Genomic DNA, 19,921 nt, shown 5'->3' on the forward strand with positions numbered 1-19,921 from the left:
GGTCATGATCTCACAGTTCGTGAATTTGAGCCTGCTTTGGATCTCTGTCTCGCTCTCTCTCTCTGCCTTTCCCCATTCTCTCTCCCCCTCAAAAATAAACACTAAAAAAAAGGACCCAAATAGAATCACGAATGAAAGAGGAAAGATCACAACCAACAGCACAGAAATACAAACAATTATAAGAGAATACTATGAAAAATTATATGCCAACAAATTGGGCAATCTGGAAGAATTGGACAGTTTCCTAGAAACTCGCAAACTACCAAAGCCGAAACGGGAAGAAATAGAAAATTTGAACAGATTCATATCCAGCAAAGAAACTGAATCAGGAATCAAAAATCTCCCAACAAACAAGAGTCTTGGGCCAGATGGCTTTCCAGTGGAATTCTACCAGACATTTAAAGAAGAGTTAATAACCATTCTTCTCAAACTGTTCCAAAAAATAGAAGGACAACTTCTAAATTCATTCTATGAAACCAGCATTACCTTGATTCCAAGACCAGACAAAGACCCCACTAAAAAAGGAGAATTATAGGCCAATATCCCTGATGAACATGGATGCAAAAATTCTCAACCAGATATTAGCAAATCAAATTCAACAGTACTTTAAAAGAATTATTCACCATGATCAAGTGGGATTTATTTCTGTGCTATAGGGCTGGTTCAATATTTGCAAATCAATCAATGTGATACAGCACATTAATAAAAATAAGAATAAGAACCATATGATCCTCTCACTAGATGCAGAAAAAGCATTTGACAAAATACAGCATCCATTCTTGATAAAAACCCTCAACAAAGTAGGGACAGATAGAACATACCTCAACATCATAAAGGACATATACAGAAGATCCACAGCTAATATCATCCTCAATGTGAAAAAACTAAGAGCCTTTCCCCTATGATCAGGAAGGAGACAAGAATGTCCACTCTCACTTACTATTTAACACAGTACTGGAAATCTTAGCTTCAGCAATCAGACAATAAAAAGAAATAAAAGGCATCCAAATTGGCAAGGAAGAAATCAAACTTCTACTATTTGCAGACAACATGATACTCTATGTAGAAAACCTGAAAGACTTCACCCAAAAATTGCTAGAACAAATACATGAATTCAGCAAACTCAAAGGACATAAAGTCAATGTGCAGAAATCTTTTGCATTTCTATACACCAATAACAAAGCAGCAGAAAAAGAAATTGAGGAATAAATTCCATTTGCAATTGCACCAAAAGCAATAAGATTCCAGCAGTAAACCTAAATAAAGAGGAAAAGATCTATACTCTAAAAACAATATAAAACTCATAGAAAAAGTTAAAGATGACACAAAGAAATGGAAAAATATTTCATGGTCATGGATTGGAAGAACAAACATTGTTAGAATGTCTATACTACCCAAAGCAATCTACACATTTAATGCAATCTCTAACAAAATACCACCAGAATTTTTTCACTGAGCTAGAACAAACAATCTTAAAATTTGTATGGAACTACAAAACACCCTAAATAGCCAAAGCAATCCTAAAAACAACCAACCAACCAAACAAACAAAAAACTGGAGGCATTACAATTTTGTATTTCAAGCTATATTGTATTGGCACAAAAACAGACACATAGATCAATGGAACAGAATAGAAAACCCATAGATGGGTCCACAACTGTATGGTCAACTTATCTTCAACAAAGCAAGAAAGAATACCCAATTGGAAAAAGTCTTTTCAACAAATGGTGTTAGGAAAACTGGACAGCGATATGCAAAAGAATGAAACTGGATCACTTTCTTACAGCATACACAAAAATAAGTTCAAAATGGATGAAAAATCTAAATGTGACACAGGGAACCATCAAAATCCTAGAGGAGAACATGGGCAGCAACCTCTTTGACATCGATTGGAGCAACTTCTTACTAGACACATCACTTTAGGCAAAGGAAACAAAAGCAAACACAAACTATTGGGACTTCATCAACATAAAAAGCTACTGCACAGCGAAGGAAACAATAAAAAAAAACCTAAAAGGCAGCCTATGGAATAGGAGAAGATATTTGCAAATGACATGTCTGATAAAGGGTTAGTATCCAAAATCTGTAAAAAAAAACTTCTCAAATTCAACACCCCAAACCAAATAACCCAGTTAAGTAATGGGCAGAGACAGGAATGGACACTTCTGCAAAGAACACATCTAGATGGCTAACAGACACATGAAGTGATGTTCAACTTCACTCATCATCAGGGAATTACAAATCACAACCACAACGCCACTCCTGTTAGAATGGCAAAATTAACAAAACAAGAAACAGATATTGGCAAGAGTAAGGGGAAAGGGGAAACCTCTTGCACTGTTGGTGAGAATGCAAACTGGTGCAGCCACTCTGCAGAACAGTATAGAGGTTTCTCAAGGAATTAAAAATAGAACTGTGCTACCAACTAACAATTGTGCTATTAGGTATTTACCCAAAGGACACAAAAATACAGATTTGAACTGGTACATGTACCCCAGTGTTCATAGTATTATCAACAATGGCCAAACTATGGAGAGAGCCAAAATGACCACCAACTGATGAATGGATAAAGAACACACAGTATGCATATACAATGGAATATTAGCCATAAAAAATAATGAAATATTGCCACTTGCAATGATGTGGATGAGACTAGAATGTATTATGCTAGGCAAAATAAGTCAATCAGAGAGGAACAAATACCATATGATTTCATTCACGTGTGGAATTTAAGAAACAAAAGAGATGAACATACGGGAATGGGGGGAAAGAGAAGAGAGGGAAACAAACCACAAAAGACTCTTAATGATAGGGAACAAACTATGGGTTGACATAAGGAGGTGGGTGGGAGATGGGCTAGATGGGTGATGGGTACTAAGGAGGGCACTTGTTTTGATGATCACTGGGTGTTGTATGTAAGTGATGAGTTACTGAATTCTACTCCTGAAACCAATATTGCACTGTATGTTAAATAATTATAATTTAAATTAAAAAAGGAAAAAAAAGTTAAGAAACTGCTCCACATACAACAGACTAATGAAACATGACAACTACATTTAATGCATAGTCCTGGATGGGATTTTAGATTGGAGAAAATAGTTACAGTACACATTTTGCAACAGTGTGTGAAATTTTTATATGGACTGTGGATTAGATAATTGCATTGCAACAATATTAAATTTGCTGATTTTGGTAATTGTACAATGGTTATGTAAAAGAATACCACCATTCTTAAGACACAGGAGTATTTTGGATAAAGTGATACAATATTTGCAATGTGTTCTTAAATAGTTACAAAAGTATATATGTAGTTAGCTTTCTATACATACATACTTGGGTACATTTACAGACATACATAATACCTTGTGGCTAACCATTCACGTGATTAGATAAGAAATATCTACACTTGTTTATTTAATGATATTATATTTACTGGTTAAAATATACTTTTTACAATTATCTCAGTAAATATTTTTCTGTTTTTTGTTTCATATAAATGTGATAATATGCCATCCCCACATTGCTAATCATTTTTCAGGTTAATATGTTTCTATCTATATTCACATAAAGAACATTTTTTATATTACTATGCATGGATTTTGCTTCAATAGCTTTCTAGAAGATGGGGCTGACTTCACATCTGTATATTTTTTGGCTGGACAATTCAGTGTTTACTATGCATTAGAATCATTTAGGAATTTGTTAAAGTCAAGATTTTGATTGAGAAGGTCTGGGTTGGAGCCTAGGATTCCTCATTTCTTCCGAGTGTGCAGGTTATGCCCTTTGTGAAGACCACTCTCTTGAGACTTTATGTATTTCCTCATCCCCCTCACAATGAATTTCATGAGGAAGTATGAGCACAACATAGGCACAACTAGATTTACTTCAGAAAAGGTGAACTGGGGAGTTATTTCATTTTGAATATGTTTTGATGAGGAAAAAGATTGGAGTATAATGGAAGAGCAAAGTGAAATTGCTGAATTGAATTGTAGCAAAGTTTGGAGAAACAATTTGTGCAATATAGCAACTGCAGTGATAAAATGTGTGCAGACATTTCTCAGGAAATGTGACCCAGACCGATGCACTCCATTATCCAGAATCTTAATTTCTTGCTTAGGAGAGGTTTTTGCAGGGTTCCATACCACGAAGAAATGCACCCAACATCCAGCAATTCCTGAGGCTCACCTACATAGAACAAGTTCAAGAATATTTTCTTGCATAAAAATTGTCCTGGTTTAATTTGACTCTCTTTGTATTTACCAGCTGCATTTACAACTCTATAGTTATTACCATTTAAATGCAAATGACTCTTTGGTTTGCTTATTTTTGTTTTCTCTATCTTATATTTAAAAAAAAATGTGAACCCTGAGTTATCTGTGGTTTGTTGGTTAACTTGGAAATACAATAGTGGAATCTGTGCTCTAGCATATAGTGTGCAGAAGATAAAAGCTAAACACACAAAAAGACATCTGATCTACTTCATAAATCCGTCTAAAGTATGTTTTGCATTATGGATGTTTCTGTCAGTCACTTGTGTTAGTTCCATAGAATTAGAATCTTGTCTCCTTTGTAATATCACTGATGACGGGCTACTCTTAAGAACAGAAAAGAATTGAATTCTATTCTGTTCTTCAGGTTTTCTTTTCTTCCCTTGGATATTTATAGGTGTGTTATTTACAGCATAATTTCATCTATTAGTTATTTATGTGGCTTCAGATCTCTATCAGACACAAGCAGTATATCACTAAAGCATCTAGATTACATCATGATACGTATCATTTGATACCTTAGAATGTTTCATCCTTTTTGTTTTGACAAGGCACATATATTTTATTGTGAATTCTTTTTAATAGTGAAAAGACTTCTAATGCGACTCTAGTGAAATTAGAGGGAAATATATGTATCCTGATACATCTAATAAAATAATGAATACAACTTCCACTCGTTCCTAAAAGCTGTATACCATAACGTCCTTATTAAAATGAGGGATTTTAAGTACTTTTGGAACTATCAAATTGATTGCTGATTTTAGGAGAGTGTGTTTTTAAGTCACATAAAATTTAGACATTAAAAATAGTACGTTTCATAGTAGTAAATTTCACCTCATTGATTTATCTCAAAATGTGCAGTTTAATTAAATTAAAGGTGCATGATTCCACTTCAGAGAATATAAACTAATGTCCTCCTTAATAAAAAAATTTAATATAACATCTTCTCATCTCAGCTTTTTGTGACATGTATATAATTAGAACAAAAGTTGTTGGGTGTGCTGCTAAGAATATCAAAAAGAACTGGGACATAATAATTACAAATTAATGTTAAGGTTAAGAGAGAAAACCAGGCACGGTTGACTGTAAGTTAGGCAAGAAATGTAAAATAATGTTGGTTCTTGACTACCAGTTCTAGAGGGTTCTGCATACTGCAGTGAGCTTTCTAGAACTCTGGGGAAGACTTGATTCTGACCCCATCCTGTTCTTTCTCATGCACCTTATGTGTGATATGGGAGAAACACATATTCATTCATCTTCTCAGAGATTTTTTCTGATTTATGATAACCCGTAAGTCAGTCTTTTGTGAGAATATCATGTTGAGTAAAAATTTCCCATGCAAATTGATAATATAGCTGATACAATTTCAGGGAAGAAAGGGAGAGAGGTATAGCAAGGGAAGCAAGAAAAATTAACAAAGAAATGAGAGAAAAATAGATAATTGGAAAGAGGAGTTTTTAACTATTACAAATAAATACTTGTTTGGGAAAATAATTTATTGACCTTAGAGGATAAATGAATTGAAAGAGAAAAAAAATCATAATGTCATTAGCAAATTAGGGATCTCTTTTGATTCCTTCTGCTGCTACTTACACAATTTCTCTTTTCTCCTATACAGAAAAAGTTTTTTAAGACACTGCAGCAGCATCTTGTGTTCTAGGATTTGAAAACTTCTGTGGTTATAATTTTGTACATGATATTCAAATATCAAAATATGTAGCATCTTTATTTTCTACAGTTTGTCCCCTCCACTCCCCTTCCTCCCCCAACCCTCTCTGTCACTCTTGCTTGGTTTCTTTTTCCTTCCTTCTTTCCTTCCTTCCTTCCTTCCTTCCTTCCTTCCTTCCTTCCTTCCTTTCTTCTTCCTTGCTTTCTTGCTTTCTTTCAAGATTTAACCTTGCTGAAAGCAGGTTGGTGGGGGGACTTGAAGGTAATAAACTTACCGTTATTTTAAAGAATGTCTTTTTGATTAATCAATTTCTGTTATAGCTTTTTGGTAAACATTTGAGTTACAGACTTTCTTCTCTCCACCGTTTTTCTAGCCAAAAGAAATCTTGACAAAGGAAAACTTTTTCGTATCTATTCATGTTAATGACCATGTCAACTATTTCTAAACTTATAAACTAAGGTATACTTTTGTGTGAGACTAGATGCTGAGATTCACAAATAGATTTGCAGATTTGGCAATCCTCTAGAAATATTTTCAGAATCTACTAGGAGTTCTCTCTAACCTGTCTAGGTATTTCTCTACTCAACCACTTTCTGAAGATAGTGGGAATGAACAAATACTTGGTTTAACCTCTTTTCTCCTCTAATTTCCCTCACACTTCTTACTGGGTTGGGATTTTAATATTGTCATGGAAATTGAGTGTGAAAGGTGAAATGATTATTTGAAACATGGCACTAATTAAACTCTGCTCTTATGTGTGGTTACAGGTTCTGGTGGAGATGCCCATTTGTGATTATGCTTTTCTTCTGGTAGCCTAAAACCATGAGATGCCTCTGGCTATAATATTTATAATCTATGAGAGATTTATAGAGTAGTGTGAAATGAAGAGTGTTTATATAGTCTAACCTCTCCTTCTTAAGCAGTAAAATAAAATTATTTAAAAGTACCATGGTCTGGGGCACCTGGGTGGCTCAGTTGGTTAAGTTGATTTTGACTCAGGTTATGATCTCACTGTTCCTGGGATCCAGCCCCACATTGGGCTCTGTGCTGACAGTGTGGGGCCTGCTTTTGGGATTCTTTCCCTCCCTCTTTGCCCTCCCTGGATTGTGCACTTGTGCATGCATACATGCTCTCTCTCACAAAACAAATAAGCAAACATTTGTATTTTATTTATTAAAACTTTTTTTTAATGTTTATTTACTTTTGAAAGACAGAGAGGACAGAGCACAAGTGGGGGAGGGGCAGAGAGAGAGAGACACACACACACACACACAGAATCTAAATCATGCTCCAAGCCCTGAGCTGTCAGCACAGAGCCTGACATTGGGCTTGAACTCATGAACTGTGAGATCATGACCTGAGCTGAGGTCAGATGCTTAACTGACTGAGCCACCCAGGTGCCCCTAAATAAGCAAACATTTAAAGAACTACCATGACTTGTTTGTATACTAAGGAAGAAAATGCATTTAATTAACTGCTAAAATTTTAAGAAAATGGCTCACTAAGACTACTACTACATTCTACATGTGACATTTTTGTAAAAAAAAAAAAGTTAACTATTTCAACAGCTTTTTAAACACAAAGTATATTTCCACTTAGAAAAATGGTTTAATAGGATAAATGCTCGTGGAATTTATCAGTCAACATGCCCTAAAACAGCAACATCTTTATCATTGAATTGACATGTTTATTTTTACTTTTATATAACCTAAACAGTAAATATGCCTTTTCTTAAAATTTTAATATACAATTTTCTAAACTTGAAAAATGAATACACTATAAAATTAAATTTCATTTTTTGTTGTTACTTCAATAAATTGAGAAACTTTTTTCTCCTTTTTGATGCTTAAGGTGAATATTGCAAAACTCCAAATTGGTATATTTACTTAATAATGAAGATATTACTTTTTAAACATTTATTTTGAGAGAGAGAGCCTGTGTGCATGAGGAGAGGAGGGGCAGAGAGAGAGAGAGAGAGAGAGAGAGAACCTTAAGCAGACCCCGACTCAGCCACCCAGGTGCCCCTCAAGATACTATTTCTGAAATTTATCTAGTATTTTTATCATTCTGTTATTTTAATAGCTTTATTGTTCTGTTTATCAGTTCACATATCCCTAAAGTCAGTTGTTGAAAGTGTACAATTCAGTGATTTTAGTAAATTAACACCCCAGGTACCACATCCCAGGATACACTTCCATCTGAGGCAAATCCAAGTGGTTGGTCACTCTTTACATTTCAGTCATCCTGAGATGGCCTCCTCCTGTTTACAGTTAATCACTCCCATTCTCAGCCTGAGAAAATACTCCTTGGTATCTGTTTCTATAAATTTGTCTTTTCCAATCATTTCAGACAAAAAAGTATACATATTCTTTTGTATATTCTCAGCTCTTTCACTTAGAATAATATTTTTGAGCTTCACCCATGTTGTAGCATTTATCAGTACTTTTTTTAAATTATTGAATATTATCCCATTTTGTGGATATACTCTCTTTTATTTTTTTTCTCCAAATGATCACCTACAGGTAGATTATTTCCACTTCAGGCTCTTATAAGTGGTTAATATTTCTGGGAACAATTTGCATACATGTTTTTGTGGACTTTGAAACACTTTTCTTGGCTAGATTCCTAGAGGTATAATTTTTGGGTTTATGTTTTGTTTATGGTGTGCATAAGGGTCTTTTCTCTTCCTCTTCCACCTTTGTTTTTTTCCTTGCGAGTGTACAACCAACTGTTCCAGGGCCATTTATAAAAGAATATTCCTTTATTTAAAAAAAAAAATTAATGTTTATTTATTTTTGAGAGAGAGACAGAGTGAGAGTGGGGGGGCGAGAGAGAGAGGGAGACATGACTTGAGCTGAAGTTAGACGTTCAACCGACTGAGCCACCCAGGCACCCCAACCATATTTTTCCCTTATTAAATTGTATTGGCATCTTTCTTGAAAATAAATGACTTTAAGGTAAGGGTCTGTTTATGAACTCCCAATTCTGGTCCGTTGATCTATTAATACTATGATTATACACTGTCTGCATTATTTTAAAGTAAGTTAAAATCAAATACTATAATTCTCCAATGTGTATTTCTTTCTTTCTTTTTTTTTTTTTCAAATATGTTTTAGCTCTTCTAGTTCCTTTGTTTTTCCACATAAATTTTGGGATAAACTTTTCATTTTCTACAAATAAGCATGTTGAGATTTGATAGAGATTGCACTGAATTTATAGATCAATTTGGTGGTAATTGCCATTGCGACAATAGTAAGCCTTCCAATCAGTGAACATAAAATGTCTTTTTATTTGATCCTAATTGTCTTCTCAATGTTTTGTAATTTTCAGTATATACGTCTTACATTTCTTTTGTTAAATTCACTCCAAAGTAGTTTATTTTATTCTGATGTTATTGTGAATAGAACTGTTTTGTAAGTTTATTTGAGATTGTTGCTAGTATATAGAGATAAATAGATTTTGAATATCGAACTTGTATCCTGTGACTTTGTAGAACTCATTTATTAGTTTTTGTCATTTTTTTCCCCTTACCATTTTTCTACATATAGGATCATATCCCCTGTAGGTGAAAACATATTACTTTTTCATTCTGATCTGCATGCCTTCAGTGTATTTCTTTCAAAAAAATTTTTTCCCACCAACTAAGACCTTTAGTACAATGTCTGATAGAAGTTGACACATGGATATCCTTGGTTTGTTCCAGAGACTAGTGGGAAAGCATTCCAGTGTCTTCTTGCCAACTTTGCCTCTTGTGGGATTTCAGCCATTTCTCATGCAAGGTCAGTCATTTATCTTATTGATGTTCCATGAATTGGTACATTAAATATATATTTTCAAATTTGTTGGCATCATGTTTTTCATATTTTCACAATACAAAAACTGAATACTGAAACAACTAGCTTGGTGTTGAAAATAATTAAGTTTAATATAAGATATAATGAACATTCTAAGGGAAAGTATGATATGAGGGAGAAAGAGAAAAGTATTAATAGAAAAAATAGCAAGCTTAAGACAATATTATAATAACAAAATCCAGAGAGATCATATAAGAAGGCTGAGATGAAAAATAAAATTTAATCCTGAAGGTTGTAAATTTAATGATCAGGATAGGACCTTGAATTTGGTACATTAGGAAAAAGAAAAGTGTTCATATATTTTCTCCGAAAATATATGCCTTATAATTCCATAGAGATAACAGTAATTAGGGGCTTGAATAAGAAAGACTGTGTGTATAAATTATAAATGAAGCCAAATATAATATTTTGGTCAAGGGCATACTTTGATAGAGAAAACATTAAAGTTAAAATAAAAGTTTTATTTTATTTTGTTTTAATACGTATTATGTCTTATGCATATAAAATATATAACATGTTTCTTATAAAATATGACATATAATGTATAGTTATATAATATATATATAACATATTTGAATGTCTAAATGCCTACCATTTGATATATTCTAAAAGCCAGCATCTCAAAGTTAGGCTGAGGACCAGTAGCAGCAGCACCCCACCACATGAGCTCTTATTAAAAATGCAGAACCTCAGGGCACCTTGGTGGGTCAGTGAGTGGTGTCTGACTCTTGATTTGGGCTCAGGTCATGATCTCATGGTTGTAAGATCAGGCCCTGCATTTTTAAGAAATGCAGAACCTGAGGGGCACCTGGGTGGCTCAATCGGCTAAGCGTCAGACTGGATCAGGTCATGATCTCTCAGTTTCTGGGTTTGAGCCTTGTGTAGGTCTCTGTGCTGACAGTTCAGAGTCTAGAGCCTGCTTCAGATTCTGTGTCTCCCTCTCTCTGCCCCTCCCCTGCTCATGCTCCATCTCAAAAATAAATAAATGTTAAAAAAAAAAAAGAAAGAAATGCATAACCTCATTTCTAAGCAAGATGCAGAACCTTGGACCAACCAAGATAGCAGAATCTGCATTTTAAAAGATCCCTATGGGGGATACAGGAGTACTGATGCATAGGGGCACTTGTACCCCAATGTTTATAGCAGCACTCCCAACAATAGCCAAATTATGGAAAGAGCCTAAATGTCCATCAACTGATGAATGGATAAAGAAATTGTGGTTTATATACACAATGGAGTACTACGTGGCAATGAGAAAGAATGAAATATGGCCCTTTGTAGCAACATGGATGGAACTGGAGAGTGTTATGCTAAGTGAAATAAGCCATACAGAGAAAGACAGATACCATATGGTTTCACTCTTATGTGGATCATGAGAAACTTAACAGAAGAACATGGGGGAGGGGAAGGAAAAAAAAAAAAGAGGTTAGAGTGGGAGAGAGCCAAAGCATAAGAGACTCTTAAAAACTGAGAACAAACTGAGGGTTGATGGGGGGTGGGAGGGATGGGAGGGTGGGTGATGGGTATTGAGGAGGGCACCTGTTGGGATGAGCACTGGGTGTTGTATGGAAACCAATTTGACAATAAACTTCATATATTGAAAAAAAAATAAAAGATCCCTATGGGATCTGTGTTTGCATTAGAGTTTGAGAAGTCGTGATTTAAAGTATTATGCTTTCACCTAGCAACTACAGTATCTTCTCGAGAGGAAGTATTTACCAAACCATATGGTACCCATTGTGGGTATTAAATTATCCTTCATGGAAGAGTCTCACAGTCTAGTAGGAAAGTCAGGCAGGTGGATATAGTGATAGTTGGACTAACACAGTGCTAAGGAAACATGGAGGGGACATAAGTTGGCTTCTTTGTGACTGCCAGAGAAGATAGATCAACATTTTAATTGGACCTTCAGAGATGGGGAGTATTCCCCAAGTCTTCAACTCTTCATCAACAAAAGGTAGGGTGGAACTCACAGTCATAGCCATTGTCTACACAGCCTCTGACAACATCTTTACCCCTGCACAATGGAATCTTCACTGCTTCACATTCCACAAGGACCACCCTTTTGCTAAAACTATTTAACTTAATTCCACTAGGATTCAACTCATGATATTTCTGCAGTTGCCACAGAAAGCCTCAGACTTTCTCATAGCTCCTGGGTGGTCTCCTGCTTGTCATCTAACCCTGAAAAATCCCTTTTTAATCCCCTTCTCACCATCCCCCTTTTGAGGGTCCTCTTGGTCCATCAGTAGCAAAACCTCGTCAACCTCCTTTTTGAGCATTTCCTTTAGCATTTTACTCTAAAAGGAACCTGGATCTCCACTAATGATACTTTTGTTTACTTGTTTTTCTTTTACCCCTATATCCACTAGTCTTAAAGGTGGAGTACTTTTTCTTTGTTTCCTCATTGATAGTTCCATACCTCTCTTCTTCTATTTTCCTTGCAACCATCTTGATTCTTTTCTTCTTTTCTTTTTTTTTCTGTCTTTTGTTTCATCACTTCAATTCTTCATAGTGTTAAAATCTAGAAGTATCTGAGCACTTGTTTCATCTCTCAGTGATTTTAAACATTATTTTATTGTTTTCTCCAAATCTACTCGTGTCTTCTTTTTTGGTGATTAGAATACATGTGGAGAGGATCCTGCCCACTCTGGCCTCCCAGTTTCTTTAATCCCCAGTTATTCCTTCGGTTAAACCCTAGACCATGTCAATTCCTAAACCTGTAACCTTTCCATAATCTCATTTTTATGCATCTCATTATTGATTACTCCCCCTTCCTTCTAGTTCATTCCTCTAGAATTATATACCCAACAAACTTTTACCTAACTGTGACCTCCCATCCATGGAGTCTACTAGTCTCATTGCTGGAGACTTTACATCAGCCCTTGTGCCTTTTTTTCCCTCTTTCTACACTCACTCCCTTGGTGATTTCATAACATCTCATGCATTTAAATATTATCTGTATGCTGGGGCTCCTGGGTGGCTCATTCAGTTAAGCATCAGACTGTTGTTTTCAGCTCAGTTCATGATCTCACAATTGTGAGATAGAGCCCCATTTCAGGCTCCACTCTGAGTGTTGAGCCTGCTTAACAGTCTTTCCCTCTCTCTCTGCCCCTCCCCCAATTTCTCTCTGTCTCTCAATCAACATGACCTCTATGCTGATGATACCCAAAATAACGTCAGCTTATATTTTTCTGTTGAACTCCTAAAGTGACAGATGGAGGCAACTGTTTTTGCTTTCTATTTGTTGATTTGTATATTTCAGTTTTGATAACAGTTTCTGGAACATGGTAGGCCTACAATAAATAAATGAATAGATTCTTTGCCCCCCAAAACAAAGAAGTAAGAATACATGGTTTACTGAAATAATTTTGGGTAGTAGTATGTGGTTGAAATGAAAAGTGCCTGTGTATATATAGGGATGAGGATATTGGTTGAAGCTGATTTTAAGGAATTTGCACTTTATCATTATCATATACATATTCTAGACCATATCTATATTTTTAACACTAATAAGAGTTCAATAAATCAAAAGATTAAGTCTTTAATAAAAGATACTTTGTTATTATAGTATTTTAGTGTTTTATAGAATTGTAGAGTCATACATCATCCTCAACAGGGAATTCATAGCCTGAGCATTCATAGTATGAAGTCAGTTATATGTTATGTCACACTTATTTCTGTGAATTTAGTAAGCAAATAACCTGGCAAACTATCACTGTAGAAAAGTATTATAGTACACAACAAATATAGGAAAAACATAAAATGTGCATGGGCAGATGTATTTAGAATGAATAATATAGAATGGATTATCTTGAAAATTTTAACTTGTCAGCATGAGAAAATCCACACTTATGTGTGCTTCAGTGAAGCACTTCATAAGATTTCAGAAAGTATATGATACTTTAAATTATGCACTTTTATTTCACAGTAAAAATATTCATGTGGCTCTAATGAATGACCCATCTTGTTATACAGTAGAGAAGAATGTGAAAAAAATTGGACAGACTTCATTGTCAGAACCCCATGTTTTCTGGTTTAGAACATCATTAAGCTCAATATCACTCTGAACTGTCATTTCCCTTCCTAACAGCACATGCACAGAATAATGATTGCCAACAGGTGGGGGTTAATTAATCGGATTTCTTGCACGTGGGCTACAGGTGGAGAGCTGTGCTTCCCTGAAGCAGTCATACCTGTCTTTACATGTCCCAGCACTTGGTGTACAGTGTCGTAGAGAGAGCAGCGGAATTATATTAATCAAATTTTAGTTTTTATCTAGTTCCTCTTAAAAAATATGCCCAGATATTATTAACTACATAGTATCCTTGGAAAAGTAGTTTATGGTTACATCTGTGAATAAGGTGTCCGTTTATACACAAACTTACTTGTGTTTATTACACGTGTGTACATGTTCTACTACCCAGACTACTTGAAAACTGCTTCTGTACTTTTTTTGTTTTATGTGATTTCAGTTAATATACTCCATGGGATTAATTATATTTCTCTGGTCCATGTAGTAAAAGAATACCAACTTTGAAAATAGAGACAATAAATCCCCAAAGTAATATCACCAGTATTATAAAGGGATATTCTCAATATGTTTACGTAAAAATATTGACAATTTAGATGAAATGGACAGATATAAATTATTAATCTTCTATCAAGGGCTGGATCTGACTTCACCAGCCCTTGAATCTGGATTTGCCATGTGACTTTTTGAGCCAATGGGGCTTCAGTAAAAGTAGCAGATGCAGATGCTTGAAATATATTGGACATTGAGGTTGTTTTGTTGTTTTTATTGAAAGTGGAAATCTTAGCCACCAGGTGAATAATATAGGGGTTGGTGAGAGTTTGAGAAGGCATGTGGAGCGAAACCAGCATAAGTGGGAAAACAGTTTGCCAAACACCATACATGTGAGGGAGGACTTCATCAATCATCCAGCTTCTCACTGCAGAGCAGCTGACAACAGAAACGTGAGAAGGTGCAATAGAACCTACCCACCCAAGACCATCTAGATTGTAAAACCACCCAGTTAAATGCAGAATTACAAGATAATTTAAATGTTATTTTAAACCACTAAGGTTTGGGATTATTTGGTATGAAGAAATAGCTATCTGACAAAGTAATGTGTTTCTTAATTGATACTGTCTTTACTATAAAAATAAACAAAAATAACAAAAGCTGTCCTTTGCTTATAAATTATGGCTTGTCATAGTCTGATTAAGTTAATATACTACATACAATGTCCTATCCCCATTTCAGCTGGAAGTCGAGAGAGCTGAAATAGAGATGGAAGGAGATTCTAGATTTAGGGGTAATGATTAAAAGATGAAACATGTCAAACCACATTTGACCAATTCAGCAAGAAATAAAAAGACATCACAGATCTTTATGTACAAAATGACCCATTTGGAAATATGTTTCAGAAAGAGTTTAGGATGAATGGTAGAATTTGCCAAACAAGTATACTCAGAACCATAAAAACATCATTATTTTGTTTTATTTCATTTTGTAAGCATCACACCAAAAAGACAATTAAAAACTAACATTCATTTAAAATTCTACCATTGTACCTCTTCATTTAAGAGATTAGTGGAGGAGGGAGGAAGGGAGAGAGTATGTATAGGGATGTGGTAAAGGGGAAATAAAGGCAGGAGAACACGTGGTAAGGCTCTTACACTGATGTGAGCAAGAAACAAGAGTCTGTGTTATAACGTGGCAATGAGAATTAGAAGCCCATGATTGGTTCAAAAGAATTGTGTATGGATCCTTACCTGCAGTACAAAATCTGGTGTTAACAGTGCTGAGCTAAATGAAGTAAATTTTTTTTTCTGAAAGAAACAAGATCAAAGCTTAAATTAAATCTAGAAAAAAGAAAATCTTTAGTACCTATTAAAAGACCTAAATTGTCCATTTTGTATTAGTTTATATTATTTATATTTTGTTAAAACTCCATTAAAATCATACTTTGAAATAGTTTTAATAGTATTTCTCTCTTCTCAATCTATTTTTTTCTTTATCTCTTGGATCACCTGTCACTCCTCCTCCTTTGCCTCTCCTACCCTTTTCTTCCACCTCCTTAATTTTCTTTAGCATAATTTTTGGTTCTAATGCGGATTTATATCCCTCTGTTTGCAGTAAGCTATGGGATACAGCCTATGTGGTGGTGAAGAGAAGGGACCAAGTGGTCATGCCTACATCCCAGCACCTACGAATTTGGTAAGCTTGGGCTTGTGATGGAAGTTTTCTGTAGCTTTCCTATTCATACGAACAGAGTAATAATGGAGCTCACCTTACTAGGTTGTATTAAATATTAAGCAAGTTAGTACATTTAAAGTGTTACATTTAAAGTTCTTAGGACAGTAATCACTCAGTAAATGTTACTGGTTAATTGGTTCTATCCCTATACTTAATAGAAAATCCTGGTGTAATTGATAGAATTTGCATCAGTGTATGCCGAACAAATATACTCAGAACCATAAAAACATTATTATTTTATATTTCATTTTGTAAGCATCACACCAAAAAGACAATTCAAAACTAAACTTCATTTAAAATTCTACCATCCTAACTCATCATATACCTTCAGTTTTTCTGAATTTCTTTTCATTTTTTCCCATATCCATGCAATTACATATTTTGCTTAATTTCAACTTTTTCACTCTAAATTAATTCTATACTTCCAATTAATATTTCATGATTATTATTTTAATATCTGAATAGGGTTTTTCTATAGTCACAATTTACCTGACTCAATTTATTTTTTTTCATAATTTTAATGTGTAAATGAGGATATTTATAGTGAAATTTTTCTTTCTCTTACTTTATACTCAGATTTCTTTTTACTAAATTTAGATTTGTAATAAGAATTATCCCACAAAAATTACAAAATGGACAGCAAGAAATTTAGATGAACAAACTATATTTGAAATAGCAAATTCAAATAGAAATATAAGACAATAATATAATTTTATCATAATTTGTTTCATAAAAGAAGACCTACTACTTAGACTGAAAAATGGATGCATCATTAAAATGCAACAACTAAAATTTGAGTATTTGAATTTGGTTAAATATTTTTAAGACAGAGAATGGTAATTCGTCACCTAAAATATAATAGAATTACCTTTAATATTATGCAGTGGTGAACACTAGTACTCACTAACATCTAATTTTCCTCTCTTTCTGGATCTGTAGGGAAGACTATATTTTTCTGCTCCTTGATGTTAAGCTGGTGATAGATTCTTAATTCTGTCCAACGGGCTGTGAGAAGTGATTGGGTTTGCTTCTGGGATAAAGCTTTTACTTAGAGGATTCTTTCTTTTTTGTTGCAATGTACAAGGTGGACTCATGGTCAAGATAAAAAAATGCTAACAAAAGGCAGCATAGCTTCCACTAGGTCTCTGTGTGCAGGGCAGAGTCATTCAGGACATGCACTGGAATGGGAAGGGCACATGCAAAATAAACATTTGCCGATTCCTCTGTTATTTGGAATTTTTTGGAACTTTTATAGACTCTGGTCACTCATTAGTTGACCAATACAATACTTAACAAGGCCTCACGTGTTTGCCAATTTAATCAAATAATTCTTTCTAAAAAATTTCCCTATTTTCCTTCAAACATAAATTACTTAATGTGATCCTCTTTGAATTCATAACCTGTAGTAACATTTTACTTTCTCTTTTCTGGTTCTCTTGAATAGATGATCTTTTGTCAGTTCTTTTAGTTTTTTTTAACATTTTGAAAATATGTTTTAAGTTTATTCATTTTTGAGAGAGAGAGAGAGAGTGTGTGTGTGTGTGTGCAAGGGAGGGGAAGAGAAAGAGAGAGAGAAAGAATCCCAAGTAGGCGCTGCACTGCCAGCACAGAGTCTGATGGGGGCTCCAACTCCTGAACCATGAGATCATGACCTGACCCGAAACCAAGAGTCAAATGTTTAACTGACTGAGCCACCCAGGTGGCCCTAGTGTTTTTTTGTTTGTTTGTTTGTTTTTTGTTTTTTGTTTTTTAACATTTTCATACTTGAAAATGTCAAAAATAAAAATTACAGCTTTATAAAAAAAATAACACAAGAGTTTCAATAATGACTTTACACAGTATTATGATTTCAGATTGACAGTTAACAATCCCCCGTTTTTAAACATTTCTGAATATTTATATATTTTATTTTTTAATGTTTATTTATTCTTGAGAGAGAGAGAGACAGAGACAGAGTGCGAGCAGGGGAGGGGCAGTAAGAGAGGCAGACACAGAATCAGAAGCAGGCTCCGGGCTCACAGCTGGCAGCACAGGGCCCAATGTGGGGCTTGAACTCACAAATGGTGAGATCATGACCTGAGCTGACGTCAGTCGCTTACCTACTGAGCCATCCAGGCTCCCCATCTGAATATTTATATCAATGGTATAATAAAAAGGATTGTATCCATGAGAAAGTGTGATAAAATATTTTATTAGTTTATCCATAAAGTATTCTTTTTTAGTAAAAATATTTTCTTGCAGCTAAGTAATGGGTTAAAAGTGTAACACATTATGAAGTCTGAAATGAAGAAGTTGTTGGAATATGGATTATGAAAATACTTCAGAGCAAGAATATATTCCAATAACTTGATAAAAATTGCAAGCCAATTACCTGCAAAAATAAAAAAAACAATTATGTTTGATAATTTAGAAATATAAATGTCACGAAATGTGCAATTGTTTTCAATTTCATCTCTCATAACCATATAGACTCAATTATAGTTTTCCATTATACAAGACTAATTAGTTTCACAAAAACTGGCATCTTTGCAATGCAAGGTATCATAATTAGGATTTCATGTTTTAATTTGTAAGTGTGTTCCCTTTGATTTACTGCCATATGCTTTATTATTTTAGATACATATTTTGAACAGATATTTCTGAAATAATCAGTTTACTCTTTCCTTTGAACTACATTTGTGTTTAATCAGAAAACAAAGGCTGTCCTTTTTACAAGAACATTTAAAACTAAGAAAAAAAATGATAAAGAAAAGTAATCTTCTAAGATCTAGAACAATTAAAAAGACTTTCCATCCTGTATGATTTCAGTCATCTTTGCTGCTTTTTGTCCCGGAAACCTTCCTACTAAGTTATAATTTTATCTCCATTTTGAAGAAAGATTATTAGATAGTAAAACATATAAAACAAAAGAAATGAATGAAATAAAACACACAGCAGAGCAGAATGAGTGAGGAGTAAGATAATATGTTGATGAATGTTTCATTAGGCAATATCTTACCTCCCAAATTGCTACATTGCTAAATTGGATATTATTAATGTGAACAAAGTGTATTTCACGGGATGCTAAAGCATACAGATACTTTCTTGAATTCACACAGGTTTAAATCTAGTTTGATTGAGGAGACAAGAAAACAGCTAGTAAATATGAGCCATACTGGTAAGGCCACAATAAAACTATAAGAAACGAGTAATCAGTGGAGGGAGAAAAAATTGTGATATCACCTGGGTTAGTTCATGTATGCCCTTTTCCTACAGCTGATGATAAAATCAACCCTTTCATAAATAACTTTAATTATGAACTTAGGTGTCAATATAGATATCCTCTTTATATTTGATATGTGAACCCAACTATTTGCTGCTAATATAGGCATAAAGACTTGTATATAGGAAGAGTCAATATATGCACATGGTAAATGGATGATATTTGAATTAAGATAGGTTCACCTTTCTAACATAGTATAAATCTGAAAATACTCAGTTGTATGTTGTAATTAAATCTCTGGGAATATTCCTTTCTGAATAAATAATCAATTCAACTGACTAGAACACTTACATGTAAGCATTGGTAGAATAAATATTACCAGAGCTTAACTTTTTGCTAATTAAACTAAACTTAGTGTTTGAGTTTTCTTGTCATTTGAACCTCAGAAATTTAAGTTTAGGTGCAAGTATCACATTCTCACAGAATGAAAATTGAATATCAAAACCAGTAATCCTAACGGTAAGGAAGTAAAACTCTGAGATTAAAAAGATTGATAGCAAATGTTTGAATATTTATTTTTTTTAATTTTTTTAATGTTTATTTATTTTTAAGAGAGAGATAGAGAGACAGAGTGTGAGCAGGGGAGGGGCAGAAAGAAAGAGAGAG

General features: G+C 34.2%; 1 long non-coding RNA gene across 1 annotated transcript in view; it reads left to right on the forward strand.

The window, feature by feature from the left end:
• The first annotated feature begins 9,636 nt into the window (after window positions 1-9,636).
• The window catches only part of LOC128778356 (uncharacterized), a 31,206-nt gene continuing 20,921 nt past the window's right edge, over window positions 9,637-19,921 (forward strand). Inside the window, exons 1-2 of the long non-coding RNA XR_008423955.1 lie at window positions 9,637-9,716; window positions 15,934-16,014. This is a non-coding gene — a long non-coding RNA (uncharacterized LOC128778356). The remainder of the gene's footprint in view (window positions 9,717-15,933; window positions 16,015-19,921) is intronic.

This window comes from Panthera pardus, unplaced genomic scaffold (assembly GCF_024362965.1).
Source record: "Panthera pardus isolate Hobbes unplaced genomic scaffold, ASM2436296v1 HiC_scaffold_2, whole genome shotgun sequence".
In the NCBI taxonomy this organism is placed as follows: Eukaryota; Metazoa; Chordata; class Mammalia; order Carnivora; family Felidae; genus Panthera; species Panthera pardus.